The sequence below is a fragment of the Miscanthus floridulus genome, chromosome 8, assembly GCF_019320115.1.
Source record: "Miscanthus floridulus cultivar M001 chromosome 8, ASM1932011v1, whole genome shotgun sequence".
NCBI classification, from domain to species: Eukaryota; Viridiplantae; Streptophyta; class Magnoliopsida; order Poales; family Poaceae; genus Miscanthus; species Miscanthus floridulus.
Genome location: NC_089587.1, coordinates 103,256,821 through 103,263,492, shown reverse-complemented (window position 1 = coordinate 103,263,492; position 6,672 = coordinate 103,256,821). Strand labels below are relative to the sequence as shown.

At 41.4% G+C, this 6,672-nt stretch overlaps 1 pseudogene; it reads right to left on the bottom strand.

Annotated features, from left to right (window-relative positions):
- Positions 1-499: 499 nt before the first annotated feature.
- LOC136473372 (uncharacterized) lies at positions 500-5,451 on the bottom strand (annotated as a pseudogene).
- Between the last annotated feature and the right edge of the window lie 1,221 nt (positions 5,452-6,672).

The following is a 6,672-nucleotide window of genomic DNA, read 5'->3' as shown; positions in this document are numbered from 1 at the left end:
ATACCAAGTTTGATCATCTCAGAAAGATCTACAATTGTTACATAGCTCATTTTCCCATTTGAGAAATTTTTATCAAACACTAGTCACAACTTCTTGAATCTCATATATACTTTCTAAAACTATGTCACACACTTGTGAAATTTGAACTACATTTTGTTCAAGCTTTCTCAAATGAAAAAATGGCCTATATAAGGATTGTATATATTGATGAGCTTAACAAACTCGGTATTCAAAACTTTTCAATTTGAGACAATCTAGGGTCCCGAAAACTAGTTTGTAGGCGTCGAAATTTAAAAATCACAAATTTGAACCGTCCAAACTTTCTCAAATGGAAAGTTGACCAAAACAACAATTGTAGATCTTTTTGAGTTTAACAAACTTGGTATTCAAAACTTTTCAATTTGAAGTCATTTAGAGTTCATAATACTAGAGTCAAAGTCATAACATATTACATAATATCCGTCTCTAAAACATAATATATTAAACATGCATCGTTGTATCATGCGGGCACAACAGTGAATTTCTTCTTGACGTATGACCCTTGGTTATGATCTTGTCGTAACCATGGAGTGTCTTCATCATTTAACATGATGCTTGGATCTTTCTTCACTATGAAGGGTGGAATTCGGACATTTCTTTCGTAATCTTCTGACATGTCTGACTTGTCTTCAATTCCCACTATATTTATTTTCCCAGAAAGAATTATGTGGCGCTTTGGCTCATTGATCATTGAGTTGATGTCTTCGTTTTTTCCTCTCTTTGATTTTGTAGACATGTCTTTCACATAGAACACCTGACTCACATCGGCAGCAAGGACGAATGGTTCCTCTTTGTACCCAATATTGTTGAGGTCCACTGTTGTCATTCCATACTCTTTGTCGACTGTTACCCCTCCTCTGGTCAGCTTCACCCATTGGCACCGGAACAAAGGGACTTTAAAATTAGGTGCGTAGTCTAGTTCCCATATCTCTTCTATGCGGCCATAATATGTTTGTATATTCCCATTTGGATCTGTTCCATCTATGCGAACACCACTATTTTGATTGGTGCTCCTTTTATCTTGGGCAACTGTGTAAAATGTATTCCCATTTATCTCGTACCCTTGGTACGTGAGGATATGCCACGATGGCTGCCTAGCCAATAAATACAGTTGCTCATCAATATTGTCATCGCCTTGACATTCTTTTCGCAACCAACCACTGAAACTTTCCATGTGCTGACGCCTAATCCAAGCTTCAGTCTTCCCTGAAAATTTGGATCGTAAGAACTCCTTATGTATCTCGATATACGGATGCACCAATGATGAGTTCTGAAGAACTGTGTAGTGTGCTTTATTGAAATAATCGTCTTCCATGCTGATATATGTTTTCTTCCCTAAAGTTCCTTTACCACTGAGTCGCCCCTCGTGTCGTGATTCGGGAACACCAATCGGGGCAAGGTCAGGAATAAAGTCAACACAGAACTCAATGACCTCCTCTGTTCCATAGCCCTGGGCGATGCTTCCTTCAGGCTTAGAACAGACTTTCACATATTTCTTCAAGACTCCCATAAACCTCTCGAAGGGGAACATGTTATGTAAGAACACAGGTCCAAGAATACTAATCTCCTTCACCAAATGAACTAGGATGTGTGTCATGATATTAAAGAAGGATGGAGGGAACACCAACTCAAAGCTGACAAGACATTGAACCACATCATTCTATAGAGTAGCTAGTTCCACTGGATTGATTGCCTTCTGAGAAATTGCATTGAGGAATGCACATAGCTTCACGGTGGCTAGACGTACATGTGGAGGTAGAATTCCTCTTAAAGCAACTGGAAGCAATTGCGTCATAAGCACGTGGCAGTCATGGGACTTTAAGTTTAGGAATTTCTTATCTGGCACATTTATTATACCCTTTATATTGGAGGAGAATCCCGATGGGACCTTGATGCTGCTTAGACATTCGAACATGTTGTCCCTCTCTTCTTTGCTAAGCATGTAGCTAGCAGGACTTAAGTAATGACGTCCATCATCTGTCTTCTCTGGATGAAGATTGTCTCGTTCTTTCATGCCCTACAAGTCCTGGCGTGCTTCAAGTGAATCCTTTGGCTTCCCGTACACACCCATGAATCCTAACAGGTTCACACAAAGATTCTTTGTTAGGTGCATCACGTCGATTGCGTGGCGGACCTCTAGGACTTGCCAATAGGGTAGCTCCCAAAAGATGGACTTCTTCTTCCACATGGGTGCGTGTCCCTTAGCATCTTTGGGAATAGATTCACTGCCTTGTCCCTTTCCAAATACTACTTTCACATCCTTGACCATTGCGAGTACATCTTCCCCGGTTCGGTTATGAGGCTTCTTCCGATGGTCTGGCTTACCTTTAAAATGCTTCCCTTTCTTTCTTACTTGGTGATTCAACGGAAGGAATCGACGATGGCCAAGGTACACGACCTTTCGACATCTTTTCAAATATATACTGTCAAGGTCATCAAAACAATGTGTGCATGCATTATATCCTTTGTTTGTCTGACCTAAAAGATTACTTAAAGCAGGCCAATCATTGATTGTTATGAACAACATTGCTCGTAGGTCAAAGTGTTCTTGTTTGTACTCATCCCAGACACGTACACCTGGTTTGTTCCATAAAACTAGAAGTTCTTCAACTAATGGCTTCAGATAGACATCAATATCGTTGCCAGGTTGCCTCGGACCTTGGATGAGGATCGGCATCATAATGAACTTCCGCTTCATACATAACCATGGAGGAAGGTTGTAGATACATAGAGTAACTGGCCAAGTGCTATGACTAGTGCTCTGCTCTCCAAAAGATTCATACCATCTGTACTTAAGGCGAACCTTAAGTTTCTAGCCTCATTTGCAAACTCTGGAAATTCCCTGTCTATCGCTCTCCACTGGGACCCATCAGCTGGGTGTCTCAGCATATTGTCTACCTTACGGTCTTCTTTATACCACCGCAACAACTTTGCATGGTCTTTATTTCTGAACAAATGTTTTAAGCGTGGTATTATAGGAGCATACCACATAACCTTGGCAGGGATTTTCTTTCTAGGACGTTGTTCACCCTCGACGTCACCAGGATCATCGCGCCTGATCTTATACCGCGATGCTTTACATACCGGACATTCATCCAAATTCTCGTATTCATTGCCATGGTAGAGGATGCAGTCATTAGGACATGCATGTATCTTCTGGATTTTTAATCCCAATGGGCAGACAACCTTTTTTGCTTCATACGTAGTGGTGGGCAATTCATTTGGCTTCGGAAGCATCTTCTTTATGAGGTTCAATAAATTCCCAAATGCCTTGTCGGATATACCATTCTTTGCCTTCCATTGTAGCAATTCCAGTGTTGTACCCAGCTTTTTTTGCCCCTCTTCGGCCGTCGGGTATAGCAACTTCCTATGATCCTCAAGCATGCGCTCGAACTTAACTTTCTCTTTTTCACTTTCCCATTCTTGTTGTGCATCACGAATGGCATCGCCAAGAGCATCACCGAGATCATCTTCTACCGCTACCTCTTCTTCATCTCCCCCCATTGTAGTATCATCAAAGGCACCATACTGAGCAATAATGTCATCAATGTCTAAATCTTCTCCTTCACCTTCTTCCATCATGACCCCGCTTTCTCCATGCTTAGTCCAACATATATAGTTTGACATGAAACCTGACTTAAGCAAATGTGAATGAAGACTCATTGAGCTTGAATATTCCTTTAAATTCTTACATAGGGCACATGGACAGCACATGAAACCATCCCGCTTATTTGCCTCGGCCACACCTAAGAAATAGTGCAAGCCCTCAATAAAGTCTTGGGAGCGGCAATCGGCATTGTACATCCAATGGCGTGACATAATCTGTATTACACGACAAATTATGAAAACCTTGAACATAATTTAGTATTTTATTACACAACATAAATGACACACACACGGTTGATTAATTAACTAAGTCTGGCTACAACGTAAGCAATCCCAACTATCACTAAACAAACTAAAACTACAATGCACTTCAGTAACATAATTATTTCGTGATCGTACGCAACTAAAACAGACAAATCATTCTTCTGTTGAATATCAATAAGCTTCTCCTGCTGGCTCACTACCTCATCAGCAGCAGCCGCTACCTCAAGCGCACCCAAATTCTGCACGTATGTAGCATAATCTTCCTCCCAGTACCAACCATCGCATCCATTGCCCTCCCACTGTAATTAAAGCCAAAAAATATTTAGTCAAAAATATTCAAGAAAAGCAGGTCAATTAGCCATAAAGATAAAATACGTAAGAAACTCACATCGCGATCCGGGCACTTGTAGAAAACACGGCCCTTGTTGGGTCCCTGTCTCTTGACTCGGTACTCCATCACAATCTTCTGCTTACACTTGCCGCAGATAATGAGAGGGAGTTCTGGCCTCAGTCGTTTCGCAACCGAACAAGAGGCCGATGATCCGGTACCAGTTGTCATCTACTTTCTATACTTATTTTTGCAAACTAGTGTAAATTTCATATTTTCTAAAATGATATATTTAAACAAAACTAGTATGGATTTCACATGTTTCAATAAATAACCACCCGTACTAGTTGACCTTGCTTACGTGATCATCTCGGCCAGCATTTCTCCACCGGACGGCACCGTACTTGGCCAAGGAAGAGCTCCGATTCTACGAGAAAGGGAACACGGTCTTCCACGACCATTGCAGCTCTCCCTCGTAGCATCAAAGTTCCTCCTTGACGTCCGTTACTGCTCGGCAGAGAACATGTTGGCCGAGCTAAACACGGTCCACAAGTTCAACTAGTACGGATTTTCTATAATTTTCTAACTATTTACTAAGTTTTTTATTTCATGGAAAATTTAATTCTAAAAAAAGGCATGATTTCTAAGTAGTTCATTTCATGGAAAAAATAATTCTAAGTGACCTGCTCGATATCGGCGAGCTCGTGGACGTTTAGGTTGCCGAGGATAGTAACATTTGTAGATGACATTTGTAGGTCTGAAGTTATCAAATATCCATCAAATTATAGCTCAAAAACATGTTTCAATAAATAACCATCCGTACTAGTTGACCTTGCTTACGTGATCAACTCGGCGAGCATTTCTCCACCGGACGGCACCGTACTAGGCCAAGGAAGAGCTCTGATTCTACGAGAAAGGGAACACGGTCTTCCACGACTGTTGCCGCTCTCCCTCGTAGAATCAAAGCTCCTCCTTGACATCCGTTACCGCTCGGCAGAGAACATGCTTGCCGACTTGAACACGGTCTGCAAGTTCAACTAGTACGGATTTTCTACAATTTTCTAAGTTTACATATAAAATCATAATAAAGTCCAACATATAAAGTTACACATGCATCTACATCGCAAAATGAGATAAGCTACTGATAAAACATAAGAGGATTAAGTTTGTTACCTCCAAAATCGAAGAGCAACACCAATGGAGGGGGAGAGAGCAAGAACAACAGCAAGCTAAAAAACAGAGGCAGTGAGTTTGAATGGAATGGCTCGGGCTCGGGGAGGAAGAAATGAGCTGAATTATAGGCCGGGATTATTAGTCCCGGTTAGGGGTCCAAACCGGGACTAAAGATTAATCTTTATTCCCGGGGCATCACCCAAACCGGGACTAAAAGCTTTAGTCCCGGCTGGTATTACCAGCCGGGACTAAAGGTTTACCTTTAGTCCCGGTTGGTAATACCAGCCGGGACTAAAGGCCCCTGCCCCGTGGACGACCGTTGGGCAGGGACCTTTAGTCCCGGTTGGTATTACCAACCGGGACTAAAGGGTCCTTTAGTCCTGGGGGCAAAAAATGCCGAGGCTAATGCCAAATTGGGACATCGTTCTAAAGTCTGTTCTCTAGTAGTGTACAAATAGATCTACAAACGTTTTGAATCTAATCTGTTACCATCAACAGTGAGGTTCGACTAGATCGATGGCAGCTATGATGATAATAACAAACCAAAACCAAAGAGTCCATAAAACTATCTATACATTGATAGGCTTTCCGAACGACATGCTATATGTGTGAAAGCTCAAGCGAATTGGCTGAAATAGCCGATTTAGGTGGAAAAGGGACTACAACATGTTAACAATCGACTATTTAACATGGATAAATCTGTGAACTCATCAGACTTAACCTGTTATCTCTAACAATGGGGTTCGACTGGATGGATGGCAGCCATGATAAAGATAACAAATTAAACCTTTAAAGTAAACAGATCTATTCACATTTAATAGAATCATGGAGACATACTTTGGGTGTTAAAGCATAGGCGATCGGCTATTTAGCCGATGCAGGCACAACAAACGGTCAAGGTCACGCCTAATCGAAAACAAATCTACCAACTAGCATCCTCCGATCTAAAGTGCCATCAGTGGGGATCGACTGGATCGTTACAGCCATAATAGCGAACTTTAGACCAAATTTAACTAACCAGCAAACCTCCTCAAGATCAGACATGTCTTAACCATGTACTATGCACGATCAAGATCGAAGTAGAATAGCTGATGAAACATAACCCATTGCTCAAAGTAAGAAACATGGTTTTGTAACAAAGCAAATGATGGACTAAAATGATATGAAGCTGATCTAGATCGATCTCGACCTGATAGGTTGATGTTGTTGAAACTAATGGCAATAAGAACATCAGTAAGATCGGTAACTTAATGAATCTACCC